This window comes from Sus scrofa, chromosome 1 (assembly GCF_054392235.1).
Source record: "Sus scrofa isolate SSC_HxYL_T2T_F1_AM1 chromosome 1, Sscrofa_HxYL_maternal_Yorkshire_Landrace_v2.0, whole genome shotgun sequence".
Classification (NCBI taxonomy): Eukaryota; Metazoa; Chordata; class Mammalia; order Artiodactyla; family Suidae; genus Sus; species Sus scrofa.
Window position 1 is genome coordinate 186636969 of NC_139383.1, and position 16067 is coordinate 186653035.

The window sequence follows — 16067 nt, forward strand, 5'->3', positions numbered from 1 at the left end:
AAGAGAAAGCAAAACTTCATGTATAGTATTTTTCAGTAACTTTTTGGTTAAGAGCTAAACTTTAGTTGGTAATCATGCTTTCATAAATTAAAAACACTATTCTCACTTTTTCTTATCCAATTCATTGGAATGTTTATTTTTTATTCTTGACATGTAAATCAAATGAGATGGAATAGTTTTTAATTGGCGTGACATGCTCTCAGGAAGAAAAAAATGTTTTGAGTACACATACCATCTTAAAAAAATACTGCTATTTTCCAACTTTGCAAGAAATGAAAATATTTATTTATTTTTGCATCCTGTGACATTGAAAATAAGTATTATATATTTTATATTGTTACACCTTTTATTCATAGCTGTGTGGTACTATGGAAAAATATGGACAGACTAGAGCTTAAATCTTGGCTCTGCCACTTGCTCTTATTAAATTCACTTTACTTTTTGGCTTTGATTTCCTTATCTGTAAGATGTGGCTAATAATTCATGACATAAAGGGGTTGTTGAAAAGACTGAGTATAATTTGTATGTGCTATATTTAATATAGTGACAGGAACATTGGCAATGAAAGTTATTTCTCTAAATAATGAAATTTTGAAGTGCTTCTGTTAATTCAGTACATGCTAGGTTGCAGGATCAAGGCCTGAAATCAGCGTGCATCTTTTTTCAGAGTGTCCAATGTTTCTGAGTGGTACTGAGATCAGTATTCAGGATGAGATCAATCTCCTATTGTGCGATTTTCAGGTTTTGTGAAAGGATAAATTGAGGCGATGAATATCTGTGGAGACTTTTCATAGCCTCTGAGATGCAGTAAGTAGTCATTGCATAGTGAATGTTAGCAAGTGGCATCATCTTTATCAGTCATCACTCAGGGATCAATGCTGTTCATTTTCCATTCTGATACCTGAGTGGCAGCTATGGGCAATGACGTGGTGACTTGGAAATTGAATTCCTGTATAATTCTGGGGTTTGGTTTGTAGGAGAGTCTACACTGAATCAAGCAGTAGTGAGAGAGGGGAGGGGTCTCTTTAATATACTTTGTCATTATTTGATATATTTTTTGACATGATTCAAAAGATGAACATAGACAAATTATTTGGAGATAAATGAAAAGTGAAGGTCTCTTACATTAATGTTTTAATTTTTTAAACATGCTTGTTTGCAACCAGGGAAAGAATTCAGTAATATATTAAAGTGACAGGGTATCCTCTACTAGACAGTGATTGATAAACTATATTTGAAAGGTAAGTAGTACCCTGAAACTAGTTCAAGTAACATTTGAAAGGTAAGTAGTACCCTGAAACTAGTTCAAGCAATTAGAAATATAATTCATTCATGTAACATTACAAATAGAAATAGTTTAGCTTGTTGAGTTTTTTATGATTCTGTCAGTGTTATTCAGATACTTGAATATATACATGTCTAATGTATTTCTAGGTGTGTGTATACATATTATAAGGGCAATCAATATTTTTCTTAAATGACTATTGCTTTTAGTAAGATTTTTTTTTTTCTTTTCTAGGGCCGCTCCTGCGGCATATGGAGGTTCCCAGGCTAGGGGTCTAATTGGAGCTGTTGCCCCAGTAATGCGGGATCCGAGCTGCATCTGCGACCCACACCACAGCTCACAGCAACGCCGGATCCTTAATCCACTGAGCAAGGCCAGGGGTCGAACCCACAACTTCATGGCTCCTAGGCGGATTTGTTAACCACTGCGCCACACAGGAACTCCACTTTTAGTAAGATTCTTAATGGATATGGATAATTTACACACATAGGAAGAGCCCCATGTCAGGAAATATCACATGTGGCTGATGAATATAATAAAAGTACTTACTCATCATAATGATCACATTTGGTAATAGAAGAGACAAAAGTTAGCATAGGACATAGACTAAATACATATTTAGTAAATGAATAACTCCCTGGTAGATCAAAGTTTATGTATCTTAAGTACCCTTAGGTATGACAAGCTTCTATTTCATGGGTATATTACTATGTGCATGTATTTTTTTATAGTAATTAGCCTATGATGTGATGTAAATAACAGGAAAGAGATTGAAAAAAAATCTTTTCTTAAAAATCCAGAAACAATAAGGAACTATTAAATGGACTTCTCTTTGATGCCATATCACCAAACTTTACGGTTTTCTCCTGTGCTTAGATAAGCCTTCATCCAGGCTTCTTGTGTCCACTCATCCCCAGTAGCAAACCTCTCTTCCTCAGCCAGTATCTCTGCTCCCCTCTGGCTCTACCTCTAGCATCTTGGATATCCTTTGTCAGGATCATTCATTTAGCACACTTTGGAAAAGGTGGAAGGGTCTGAGAACTGCTTAGCATGTAATTATTGACATATCAGTATTGACTTACTATATTACTCTTTAGCTTGGTAATGTTCTTGTCATTCATTGAGTGATAATAAGTAGTTGCATTAATTTATGGACAGAGGTTCTCTAGGTGAAGAAAGAGAAGCAGGAAAAGGGGAAGAGTGTTTCTGCATCTGAAATAGTATGAAAGGGATGTAGAACAGGCCATGCATGAAATATTTTTCATGGTGTTCTGAATGACAGTGGCTGTATACCAGAGTGGAGGGGGCAGTACATGGAAAGAACTAAGGCTGGAGATCAGGCCTAGATTATCAAGAGTTGGGCAAGACATTCCATCTCCTGTCCTCCCATTGAGTCATTTCCAGAGTGGGTGATTTGGACCAGGTTGCCTTAAAAAGGCAATTTCAGATCTCGGTTTTCGTAATTTGAGAAATGATAAACTTGATATTCTTTTCATTAAATTATAGGTGGTATTATTTGGATTAGGTTTATAATACTTTGGAAAAGAGAGGAATTCCATGTGTCACACACATGATAAATCAAAGAAGTGTTTCACCAAATTGAGATTAATATTTAAGGTAATAGTCTGATTTAATGTATTAAGAGATATTTATAATTATGCTAATATAAAATGTCCAAAAAAATTCTGAATAGAACAAGTTAGTCACTTAACCAGAATTATAAATTCAAAGTGGGTAATTAACAGTATTGATTTTTAAAAGCTATGAGAGATAGTTATATTAAAGGGCTAGAAGTAGGTATCCTAAGATATTGATTATTATTCAACTTTTTTTTTGTCTTTTTGCCATTTCTTGGGCCGCTCCAGTGGCACATGGAGGTTCCCAGGCTAGGGGTCTAGTTGGAGCTGTAGCTACCGGCCTACAACACAGCCATAGCAACGAGGGATCTGAGGCACGTCTGCAACCTACACCACAGCTCACGGCAACACCGGATCGTTAACCCACTGAGCAAGGCCAGGGATCGAACCCGTGACCTCATGGCTCCTAGTCGAATTCGTTAACCACTGAGCCACGACGGGAACTCCTATTCGACTTTTTATTAGGGAATTGTTCTAATTTGATCTTTGGTTTCTAAGAATTTCTAAGGCAGGGAAAGAGAGTCAAGAATACATATGGAATATAATAACTCGCATTGAGAAAAAAGATTCTATGAGTCAGTATGTTGAGAGGTTTTTTTTAGCAGGATGGAGAAGTTTCAGAACTTTTCAAGCATATGAAAGGGAATTATGAAAAGGATTGTATTCAATTATCCTTCATTTCTACAGGGGATTGATAGAGAAGCAGGGAGCTTAATTTACAGCAAGAGGAAGAATTAATTTAGAGGATTTTTTTTGGCCCAAATTGTGATTAAACAATGTATCCGTCAACTGAGAACTGCTAGGAGTCCCTGCTTATTTATTTTTTTTTAAAGTGTGAATGGAGACATCTTAAATCCTTATTCATGTAAATATACATTCTTCCTTCACGATTCTTTGATAATTCTATATGGATTCCTAGCATTTCTACAGAGTTAAAAGCATTAAGGGGAGATACATTTGCTGGAAGATTTTTTTCCCCCAAGCATATTATTTTTTGTTTTATCCTTTAAGATAAAACCCAGCACACACTGTCTGCTTTGATAGCTAAACAAGCCTATGAACATTCATGTTAAAAAGGTATTAGAGAGGCCAGGCAAAAGCTGTTTAATTCTTTTTTGCCTTTCTCCATTTTTCTGGTTACAGTGTAAATGTAAAATTCATTTGAGAATTTGCTGTGAAGTTGTGTGGGCTGCTACTTTCTCTGTCAGCACAGTGCATGGCCTGCCAGTGCCTCTGAAGGGAGATGGGCTGGACCTGTGGCACTTTCCAGGTTTGTTTCTTAAACTCACTTCATGGATAAACAGCTTCAGTGAGTTTTTCAAGTGATTCCCAGGAGGTGGAGAACCTCCCTACTGTTCTCCATTAGAGTAAAATTTATCAGACAGTTAAAAGCATTTCATAGTCTCAGAATGGAAACATAAAATAAATTCAAGTATTTGGATTTTTGCCAAGTCCTTCAGAGAAAACTCAAAAAGACTCTTTTTTTTCCAGTGGGCATATCTTGAAATTTCCCTTTAGATTATGGTTAAATAGAGGCGAGATCCATGGCTCATATCTTTCCAAGTTCAGACATAGGAAATTATTGCCCTCCTAGAGTATTTGTCTGGCATCAACTGAGCCCAGGGTTAAGGACAGTTGCATGGTATGTGTGTGTGTGTTGTTCTCCCCTTGTGTAGAGAGTCAGAGAGCAGGTAGTATCCCAAAATGAAGGGAAATAAGGTAATAAGTAAATATTTGGAAATTAAAAGAAGGTCATAGAAAAACCTAGGCGCCATCATGATTTTGAAGGCAGGTCCTAGAGATGCAAGATTCTAATTCTGGTTCTATATACTTTCCACCTTGCAAGTCCTTGGGCAAATTGCTTAATCTCTCCAGTCTCAGTTATTTCATCCATAAACAAGGAATTCTAAAAATAAGTATTTTATAGCATTGTTATGAGAATTGTCAGACAATGAATGCAAAATGACTGTTACATAACAAGCATTCAATATATTAGGTGTAGTTGCAAACGTTAAGGAGAAAATGTGTCAGAGAATATCACGAATGACAAAAATATTTAGCTGAATTACCTGGCTTCACAAGAAGTTTGTAATCTCTTAGCTCTCTGTAGGACAGTGCAGAATAAATGCTACTCTCTGGTAGGCTGGATGTTTGTTGCTATGCACTTCGGTCCCAGAGGGCTCTTGTTCTAGGCTGGCTGCTTTGCAGTGCACCTGATGCTCCTGTTGGCAGTCTCTTGAGGATACAGGGTTTGGGTCCAGGGCTTTGCCTCAGATTTGCCAGATCAAGTGAGACAGTCTTCCATCCCCATGAATATGCAAAACTCCAGGGTTTCCAGCTGCTTCCTTGTCATTTACCCCTGGCTTCATCCCTGTGAGGTAGATGTGTAATTAACATGGATTTTATCGTCACCTTAAAAGAGAGAAAAGGTTCTAACCAAGCAAATGTGAATGTGGTGGAAAAATTAATTGTCTGCTTCTTCCTTCTTAGCAACTTACTAAGAATATTGTGCAAATATTTTTCAGTTCCTAAAGTTCACTTGTGATAGAATTCAAGTTTTTTTCTCTTTTAAATAATCATTTATCCCAAAGGAAGTTTTTCTCATTTACAACAACAAAAATACACACATGTGTGACTTGCCTATGTTGATATTTATTCTTTTTCATTTATTTAAATAGTTGTAGTTGGGAAAAAAAACCCAAAAACCAAGAACTATCAAGTCCAGGGTTTCTGAGTATCAAGCTGTATAAAGGATTTTCTTTGACCTTTTGAGAAAGTCAACATGAGGTGCCAATATTCAAATAACTATATCATTAAATGATTATTACTCTTTACTCTCTCTGCACCCCCACCTCAATTCCTGCAGAATCTGAAGTTTTGATTCATTTGGACTCTAAAAAATTAATAATAATAAACAACATTTATTGGGTGCCTATTATATGCCAGGCTGTTTCCTAAACCCTTGTACATCTAGGCTTATAGAAGATGTCAAGGATAAACCTGAAAAATATAGAGCTTCCTGCTTTTTGATATTTCTTATAGTGAAAGCTCAGGTACCCACTTTATCTTTTTCAGTGGAGGCATCCAGACTTGAGAATTTAGATCTTGTGAAGTGAGAGCACTCCTGGTCTGGATGTGTGTTGATGTTGCTTTGAAAGCAACTTATAAGTTTATCACATCTGTCAATTATTTTTATGAGTGCCTAGATCCTCAGTGGCTAATTTCAAATCTTGCTCAAGATTCTCCTCTCTTCCACACTGAGCTTTCTATCTCAGGCTCAGATCACAACGGCTAATATGATTATTAGTTTAGTTAATCTACATTTTGAAAATATATTTCATTAAATAACTAAAATGTATTTCAAAGGGAAATATAAAGTGACTTTTTGTCTGAAGTTTACTTTAATGAGGACAAATGTCTGTAGTCCTAAAGTGAGGGGGAAAAGACACTATTTAGCAAACATACATTTAAAAAAATTTAAACTTTATTTTATTTTTGGCAGCTAATATGAATAAAACATCATTCTACAGACCAACTGAACAGACCGATCACTAGAAATGAAATTGAAGAGGTCATAAAATCACTCATTCTAGTATCCGAAAGACAATAAAGGTAGTTCTCCTCATTACTATTCTTTAAAAATTCAGTTGTTCAGTTCCTTTTAAAGATATCCCTTTAAGAACTTGTGTTTTATTCCTCATAACCTTCATGCCCACATTGGACCGTTTATGCTGCTGTTTGAGCTGCTGATCCTATAAACTGAATTCAACTTGAAGATGATTTTATCCAAGACCTAGTTTCATGAAAATACTGCAGTAAAAAATACCTGTATAGGAGACTAAATAACCACACTTTAATTTGAGTAGACATAAAAATTATCCTTTCCATGTGCTTTCTGGGGCATCTTCCTATACTAGGAAGTAAACTCTACGTTTGTAGGGTTCATATTCCATGCTTCATTTCCCTGTAGTGACATGAACAGGCAACCAGAAGATTGTGCTCAGTGTCTCATCTTCAGCACAACCTCTGGAAAAACATTTTGTGTGACCTTGTTATGTATGCAGTAAGTAGATATTTTTCACTGCTTTATATCCCCCAAAATATGATATGGATCTCAACACTCATCTAGGAAAAATAGATTTATATGAAGTATAATGCCTAAGTAAATAAGAATTATAGGATAATTATTCAAACACATTAAATTATAAGGGAGAGAGGAACAGAGTGAAAAAGAATAAAATACTCAAGTAAAGATATAAAAATGTATTACTTTTGAGTTTTATACTGTAGGAAAATTAAAAAATCTGATTAGTAAATGGAAACAATTTTAAAATAAGCCTTCATTATTCCATATATAAGGAAAATGGAAAGAAAATATTATAATTTACTTCTAATTTTGACTAGGTCTAAATTATTTCAAATTACAGATTTAATTGGTCCAGACCAAGAAATTGAGTTACTTGAGTTTATTTTTATATGAAACATGGAATAAAAGTAAAATAAAAATTCTTGGCACCTTAGATACTGCTATAGACACTGTATCCACTCATGCTTACAATTGCAGGAGTATTTTAAATTATATAAAGCATGACATTTTGAAACTAATCATTTGTTATATTTCCAAATTCCCACAAGATGGCAGAATTTCAGAGCGTTTTAGAACATGTGCCTGGATAGGTAGCTAGAGTTATTTTACATCTTGTAACTAGGTTAAACACAAATCCTGTTTTCTGATCAGTGATGCAAATAATACTCACACAGAGCAGGGCCCAGTTCTTCCCCTTGTCACTTATAGCTTCTACTAAACTGCAGTAATAAAACAATGGATTGCATGGGGTTTACACTGCTCCTCAGGTGGAGAACCACTTTCTTGTCGTATAACTCTAATTTGAGGTCATTCATAATCATCTAGGAAGGTACTGCCTTATTTGTGTGTTTCATTTATTTTATTCATGAGGATCAGAGATGAGCTGGGATGCAGCCTTTAACAGATGGAAATCCACATCTAGATATTTCGGAGGATCTGACCACATGGCTGGGTGGCAAGCAGTGAGGAATAGTCAGTCTTCTCCATCACCAGGCTTGCCCCTATAGATATTTAAATGGTTAGGTTTTATTCGATAAGGGTTTGATATACTCTGGACGATACACATTTGTTGTTGGAATCCTTAGGGAAGCAGACTCCTTTCCTCCCTCCCTCCCTTCCTGCCTCCCTCTTTCATGCTTGCAACTGTTAGTAACTCACCAAAGAAAAACCTCTGAGAAGCCATTTAGCTTCCATAGACTAAGAAAGGAGATGAGGTTATTGGAACCAAATTGGAATGAGCTACTCTAAATAAAAGCTTAGGAGGTAGAAGTTTGAAGTTAGCACCTATTTCAAATCTTACCTGAGTTTATATTGGTCTTCTTTTTGTCTTCATAGATGGGGTCTTTATATTCTTTAATGTCTCATGTTTCTTTATCTATGGATAGGATCATCTGGGGATAAATGACATTTCTTTTTTAGAGTCACCAAAATTAGTATGTTAGTTAGAAGCTGAATTAGACAGCTAGACTTTTTCTTCATTTGATAAGTAGGATATGTTTAATTTTGAAAATTAATATATCTAAATGATAATCTTGGTGCTAAAATTATATTTCAGCCTGAATGCAAATGAAACTTACCCAGTGCTAATGGGACTTTATGTTACTAAATGCCAAAACTCATAAGAGAAAAAAAATTACTGATGGCAAGCATGTCTAAACTGATGATGAAGAATTTGTTATCTCAAACAGTTAGAACTGTTAATTACAGGATTTGGTTAGATGGGAGTAGCTGAACTTGGAAAATGACGATGTTGGATGTTTATATGGAGGTTTGTGTTTATAACTGATATATATATATATTTGGGGCAAAGTTTATTTACATGAGCTGAATTTGATCTGTTGCACATACTGCTCCCAAAATGCTTATGGCGACCATTTGGGTAATATTTCTTAAGGTTCTGCAAGCCAAATTGTTTTGGCTCCCCAGCCAATACATGGAGACACAACCACTGAAAAGTGGGTGCCTTCATAGAAATAACAAATAGCTTTGAACTCTGCCTAACTATATACTAATAATGCCAGAGACCACCTTGGGGGTCAAGATTCTTTTGCAGTCTTATTTCCCACCTCTGGTTCACAGGCTGGCTGACACCTCTCCTGTTCCTCTCAACATGTACTTGAAAAAAATTCAAGCTGGTTTGTTTTAAAGAGAGAGCTCTAAGTAGGAAATTAATTTCTTCTGGGAGGAAAAAAAAAACTCCTGAATATTGAAGATTTCTGTCAGTTCTTTTCATTTTGAGTTTTGGAAAAACAGCAACATGGGAAATTAACCACATTTAAAAATATTTCGGTGATGATCTTTATATCCTACTCTAATGGTTAAATATACAGATGAAAAATTCAGTTGCAGAGAACTAGATCTGCTCTAGCTAGTTTAAATATAAAGGGATTTGTTACTGGATGTTAAATAGCTTATATAATCATTGGGAGGAATAAACTCCCAAAGTCCTACCACAGAAATGGACTGCAAAGTTGCTGCTGCTTCTGCTTCCATAGAGTATTTTCCTGGCATCTTTGCTATAGCCCACCCCAGGAAATGAATTTGTTGTGCCTGCCTTACCTCAGCTTACCTCAGTTTGAAAGTCAAGTCTCTCATAAGTGTGTCTAATGGAAAGCACTAGCTGCAAAGGAGTTAGGCATATTTTTTTTTTTTAAATTCTGGTAATAAACATAATTACTGAATTTTTAGGATTAATTTTATAATTATCTAGATACATTGTAACCCTTGAGATGCTGAATTATATGCTATATCAAGTATTTACTTAAAAAATGTTTTTTATGAATTTTCTTAGACCTACCTTTTTTAAGGTTTACCGTTGTATAAAGTATGGCAGAATATTGTATGCAGTTCTGGTTCTAATATATAATAAAAGGCAAGTAAAACTTATGAAGAAAAATGTAGTGAAAAGAGGAACTCAAAAAATACTTAGAGACAAATGACAATGAAGATATGACAATCCCAAATCTATGGGACATAGCAAAAGCAGTTCTGAAAAAGGAGTTTATAGTGATACAATTTTATCTCAGGAAACAAGAAAAATCTCAAATAAACAACTCAAACTTACTCACAAGTAGGTGCTAAAAAATATTCTCCCGCATCCCACAAGGACAGCAGCTTAAAAGACAAGACCCAGGTAGGAACTTCATTTTGTTCATGGACACAGCTAGATCAGTGCACACAATAAGCACTCAATATTTGGAGAAGAAGAAAGGGAACGAGAAAGATGTAGGCAGGAGAGAGGACAAGATGGCGGAGGAGTAGGAAGACACGCTCGCCCTCTCCCACAAACACAACAAAAAAAGCACATCTACAGAATAAATGACTCGCACAGAACAGCAACCAATCGCTGGCAGAGGAACCTAAACTCCAATAACGGCAAGAAATTCGTGACATTATTGGGCAGAACAGGAGAAAAGAGGAGAGTGAGAGAAGGTGAATCCGAGCGAGACGGGGGCTCCCGAAAGGGAACTGCGGAGGAGAAAGGGATCCCGCACCCTGGAAAGTCACCTACCGGGCGAAAGATCAAACGAACCGGAGGAATCTCCAGATGCAGAGAAGAGTGTAGCAGTAAGTTGGAGTACGGAAAAGCCGATCAAGAACCCAACGGACCATCTGAACTACGGGCAGAGTCACCAAAAATTGAGACGCCTGGGTGGGGGCTGGGCACCGAGACCTCGCCTCTAAAATAAAAGGATTTATATCCCTATGTAAAATTGATCTAATTTTGGATTTTCTGTTTTATTTTGTTTCACTAGGAGGTATACTATGACTGAAAAAATGTGTGGCATGTTTCTAGTGTGATATTTCTAAATCTGACTATTCTCACTTTGCCACAGCTCTATTTCCCAGTTTCAGTTAAACTTGGCCAACTTTACTTTTCCATGTTTACTGAAGTAGGGCCTCGTCTGCTTTAACAGGACCATCTTTATGAGGGAGTTCTCTATGGATAATGTTAGAGAGTGACAGGGGCCATTGCGCAAATAATGTAACATTCACTTTAGAATTGTCTTTCAATAAACTCACAGTGTTTCACCAGCCTTAACTTGTAGGCATCTTTATTATCCCTTTTTTATAGAGCTAGGTTCCTAAGGTTTAAAATGAAACAGGCAAGTGTAGGTCAAACATTTTCCATAACAATGCTGAATGAGTGAGGAAAGAATCCAGGACCTTTATCAGTGTTTCTTCTTAAAGCTCAGATTTCTGACTTTCATTTAAAGCCATCTTTTCCTCACTGATGAGTTCTGCATGCATAGTCAGCTAATGTGTGACTAATACACTAAGTGCTTCTTCCCCAGTGGAGAGAACAAGATCACTTGGAAGAGATTCAATTCTAAACCTTCTCTTATCAGGTTTACTTTATTAGCTTTGGTGTCTGGATATACACAGTATGCCTTATTTCTGCTGCAAGTTGAATTGTTTTCTAGGAGAGGAAAACATTCTTTGCCCTTGAGAAACCTTCAAAGTGAGTGAAAATTGCTGTGATGCAAACTCTGGGAAGCAATTTGTAAACCTTTGGGCCACCAGCATTGCTATTTCACATCTTAGTGTCTGTCATCCCTATTTTATCACATTTTTATATGCTTTGTTATGTCAGAAGAATTATTTCTTTTGCTCTAGGAGGCCCAGGGATATGATCTGACAAGAAAATCAAAATGCCAAGGCAATGTAATCTAGCGAGTGAGGACAATGTTGGAATTTAAGGAAAATTCCATAGGAAAGAAATTTCATTTGTTAAGCCTGTCCCTATCCCTCCCCCTCCCCCTTTCCTTTAGTCATATTTCTTTAGCAACCTACTGGCTGATGTCCTCTTTACTTCTACACTTTAAATAACCATCATCCCACATTCTGCTGTGGATAACTTGCATCCTCTTCAGAAACATGTGCGATTTAAGGGAAACTTATAATTAAGTGTCTGTTAGTGTTGAATAAATGTTTAATGAATTGAACTGAATAAAAAAATCCTTAAAGATTCCTGGGCACAGACTCTTTAGGCTTGGTGCTCTTAGTCAGTTTCATCAAGCATGCTCTGTCAAAACCTTCACCTGAGGATGGAGTCTTTTTTGAATATTATTTTATTGAGAAAGAGGGGAGGCAAATAGGCAATGCATTGATTTAAAGAAGGCAAATATTCTACCTTACAAAGCAGTCTAAGACATAAAGCAAAATAGCAAACTTTGGTAGATAAAATATTAAAAATCAGAAGTCAGAATTTTCTTTACAAATATAAGTGAAAAAGGAATGGAAGTTGCATGAAAACACCCCCAAAACTCAAAATGCCCAATCTTCCCATAAAAGGGAACACTAATATTGTCAAATATCTAATTAGAGGAAAAATTAAATTTTGGAACAACAAGGAGTGAAATCTACTAGGGCAATATCTGTCAGATGGAACTTGGGTGAGACAAGTGAGATGTGCCATGTGATGCAGTGTGGGAGTGAATGGCACTGCTAGCTGCAATTGAGTAGGAAAGAAAGGCTGAAAGAAGCAACAACCAAAGAAGTACAGTATGACCACTGAAACCAATGAAATTTAACCCATGAGTGTCATAGCAAGCTGCCACAGTCCTGGCCTCAATCCAGATTGCTAAAGTCCTGTGGTAACAAATAAGTCTCTTTGGAAGAATCTTAAGGGATTTTATTGAAAGTCTGTTGCAAGCCATGAATAGGAGGCACCATCCCAGTGCCAGCCTGAGCTAGAGATTTTCACAAAAAGTTATAATCTTCAGAGTTGTAGTTCTCTGACAGCCTCCATTGCCTTTCTAAAACATCTAGTCACCTTCTTATGCTGGAAAAGGGTGCAGTGAGGTGAAACTTGTTGGGGAAAATTTGAACCTCCATCCTTTCTTCTTGTATATTCCAATAGGTCAAGACCATACTCAGTTTCTGGTTATTATCTCCTTGTCCATTCCCACCCCCTTGATCCCTTTCACTCTTTCTGCCCACCACTGTTTACCTCTCTGGGTTTCCTTGCTGAATGCTCCCTGTTGTATTTCACCAATGAGAGGCATTGGCAGGGGACTAGAGAGCAGAGGGAGGGAGGCTAGGATATTTCTCCCCTTCTCCCTCCCTTACCATCTCTGGCAATTGTTTTCCCACCACTGCCTCCTCAGATGGCTCTTCCTTCATACATCCAACTTTCTGTGGGTTCAGGAAATGCTTATCTTTCAGTCTCCTCAGCCCTTGTGGTAGGGATTACTTTCATTAATATTGGCCTCTGAGTGCCTCCCCATTTCTTGTTTATTCTCTCATCTTGCTCACATTTCTTACCTTTTAAGGGATCCCTTCACCAAAATCTTTTTATTTGAATCATGGGGGGATGGAGGTGGGGGCTTAAAATCTCTTTCCTGCTGGGGGAACTGACTGATACAGTATCCAACCTGGAGGATCTTTTATTCTCTAGTTTCTAAATGAAGAAAAAAAATAGGAATTTTTCTTTGTTTTAATTATAGGAGCCCATGTCATGGAAATATATTTTTGATTTAATTAAATGCATGAAAAATGGAAAAAAAGATGCAGTGAGCAGATTCTAGATCTTCTTAAGTCATTCTGCCTTAATGTATTGTGTTCATTAGTACATGGTTTGGGAAATAAAATTGCAATATTTTTGCCCCCACTAAGTTCACAAATATTTAGTGTTGGATGTTTTGTTATTAATGACAATTATTAAACCAAAAGTATATGTAAGAGCAGAGTGGTAGAAGTAAATACTTCTTAAATCATGACACAGGGATGAGAAGTGAATTGTAAATACTGCTGTAGGAATACATGCTTTTAAAGACAGAAAAATACTGTTATGTGATACTGGTGATTGTCCTTCAATTACTGCTGGCTAATTAATTTTTGAGTTTGAAACACTTTGTACATGTGTCAAGAACTGTAATATTTGAAATGAGCTTTTAACTTAAAAGCTGAAAACCTCTGAAAAGCTGCTAAAATAATGGAAGACAGATCTGTTTAATTCTTTGAATGATATTTTGCCTGGGATGGTGCACCCTTAAATGCTTTTAGAGAAAAGTAATTAGACATGACCATAAAACTGAAAGAAATAGATGACTCGACTTTTATTTTATTCATGAATTTGTTAACTGTCCCCTCAAATTTTCATCTGATAAGTTGTAGTTTCTATTGCAACTATAGGAATTAAGAAATCAATGCCACAATATCTTTTCCTCAAAGGTAATACTGTTTAGTCAGAAGGAATGTTTTTGTATTTTATTAAAGTATAGTTGATTTACAACGTTTCTTCAAGTTCTGTTGTACAGCAAAGGTACCTAATCACACACAGTTCCCTGTGCTGTATAGTAGGGCCTCATTGCCCATCCATTCCAAATATAACAGTTTGCATCCAAAATACCTATCCATCACACTCCCTCCCCCCAGGCAATATCTTCCTAATTTGTGGTAGAGTTGGCTATTGGAGCCCAGTTATAAACTCATATTATCTTAATAGCTAGCAGATTCAATCAAAAGACTATGTCTCTTTCCTGATAATTGCACTTAACGTTCCAAGAAAGGTTGTGATTGTTCTGAACTAAATCATGTGCCATCCCTGAATGTCTTTGTGACTAGACCTTGATTTACCCATTGTGGTCATGTGCTTATATCTGGGGAAAGTGAAGATAGGAGTTAGGATCCCATAAATTCAGATTTCCATGAAAAAGTTTGTATAACTAGAAGAGAATGAGAAAAAGTTGAGTGAAGAAAAACTGATTATCAGTCTACTACCATTTATTTCTTGACTGCTCGACAATAAACTTTCTTCCCATATGCATCATTTCAAAATGCCACAGCATGACAATGGAAGTATCAGACTTACAGCCAGTAATGCCCTCATTCCCAAAGCAGAGAGAGGCAAGTCAGTGTCTCATTCATGTGCTGCCTTCACCTCTCCTGTCCTCACCTACATTAACCTAATCCCTTCACATTTTAAATGTTTTCACTTGCAACACTCTACTACCAGATATTTCTGAATTAGTTAGGGCTCTTTTGTATAAGAAGGACAGAAAAATAGTGGAAAATATGTTAAATCAGAAGGAACTCATTTACTCCTATAAATGAAAACTTTACAGTTGGATCTCAGGCATCATGGATTCTGGGATTAAAATGATGCTATCGGGACATTGTCTTTCCCCAGTTGAGCCACATTTTCCTCATAGTTGTTTTGATTTGAGGGCAGTTTTTATAAAATTGTAGCACACTGACCACTAGGCTCTCTAAGCTTAATTACCTCAGTGGCACAGCAGGCAATTCCAAGATTCATGTCCACTTCTTCAAGCTTCAACAAAATTTCCAGGAATTGATCTGATTGACTTGGGGGAAATGCCCATCCCTGAGCCAGTTGCTACAGATTGGTGTGGTGTGGTGTGGTGTGGTATGGTGGGGTGTGTGTGTGTGTGTGTGTGTGTGTGTGTGTGTGTGAACGTAGAGGCAGAGCAGATAGAATATTCTAAATTGCTGGACTTGTATCATATGGATACCCCAGTGGTAGTGATGATGGGGAGACGTCATTTCCACCTGAACCACATGAAATGGGTTTCACATAAAAATGAGAGTTTACTTCCATCAGAAATATGTTACACAGAAAAATAATGAAGACAAAGACCATATAACTGTCATAATATAGAATAAATTACAGAGTGAAGAAAATAAATTAGTCTTTATTGAATTTTTGTAAAGTTCCATGTGTCTGGTATATTATTTTGTATTTATCAAATAAATTTGTTACATATAACATAGTAGGGAATGGTACTAACTAGGATTTTTGGAATCTGTCTAGCAACTTAAGGCATTTTGATATACCCCTTCCCACTTTAAAGAAGTTAATTTTGAATATCCTCCTTGGCAGGACTATCAGATTTTGGAAAATTAGGAAGAGCTTTAGGGTATGTGAAGAGAAAAACAAATAAATGGAGATGGAAAAGATGAGGACATGTAAGAAATAAGGTTGGAGTTAATCTAATCAGAGGAACTCTAGAAGCCATGAAAAATGTCATTGGGGACACACTGGGGTCTTTTCATATAAGTTCTTAAATGCTGAGCTGGGATATTTGGATTTGTC

The 16067-nt window shown here is 36.5% G+C and overlaps 1 long non-coding RNA gene across 4 annotated transcripts; it reads right to left on the reverse strand.

The window, feature by feature from the left end:
* Positions 1-262: 262 nt before the first annotated feature.
* LOC106506887 (uncharacterized) lies at positions 263-10674 on the reverse strand. 4 transcript variants are annotated; one of them, XR_014818138.1, is made up of 4 exons: positions 10078-10268; positions 9807-9864; positions 8310-8400; positions 263-5293 (listed from the first exon to the last, which is right to left on the reverse strand). It is a non-coding gene; the product is annotated as an uncharacterized LOC106506887 (long non-coding RNA). The 4 variants fall into 4 exon arrangements; XR_014818137.1 differs by lacking the exons at positions 9807-9864; positions 10078-10268 and adding an exon at positions 10521-10674 and having other exon boundaries at positions 1500-5293; XR_001302533.3 differs by lacking the exon at positions 9807-9864 and having other exon boundaries at positions 1500-5293; positions 10074-10260.
* Positions 10675-16067: the final 5393 nt, after the last annotated feature.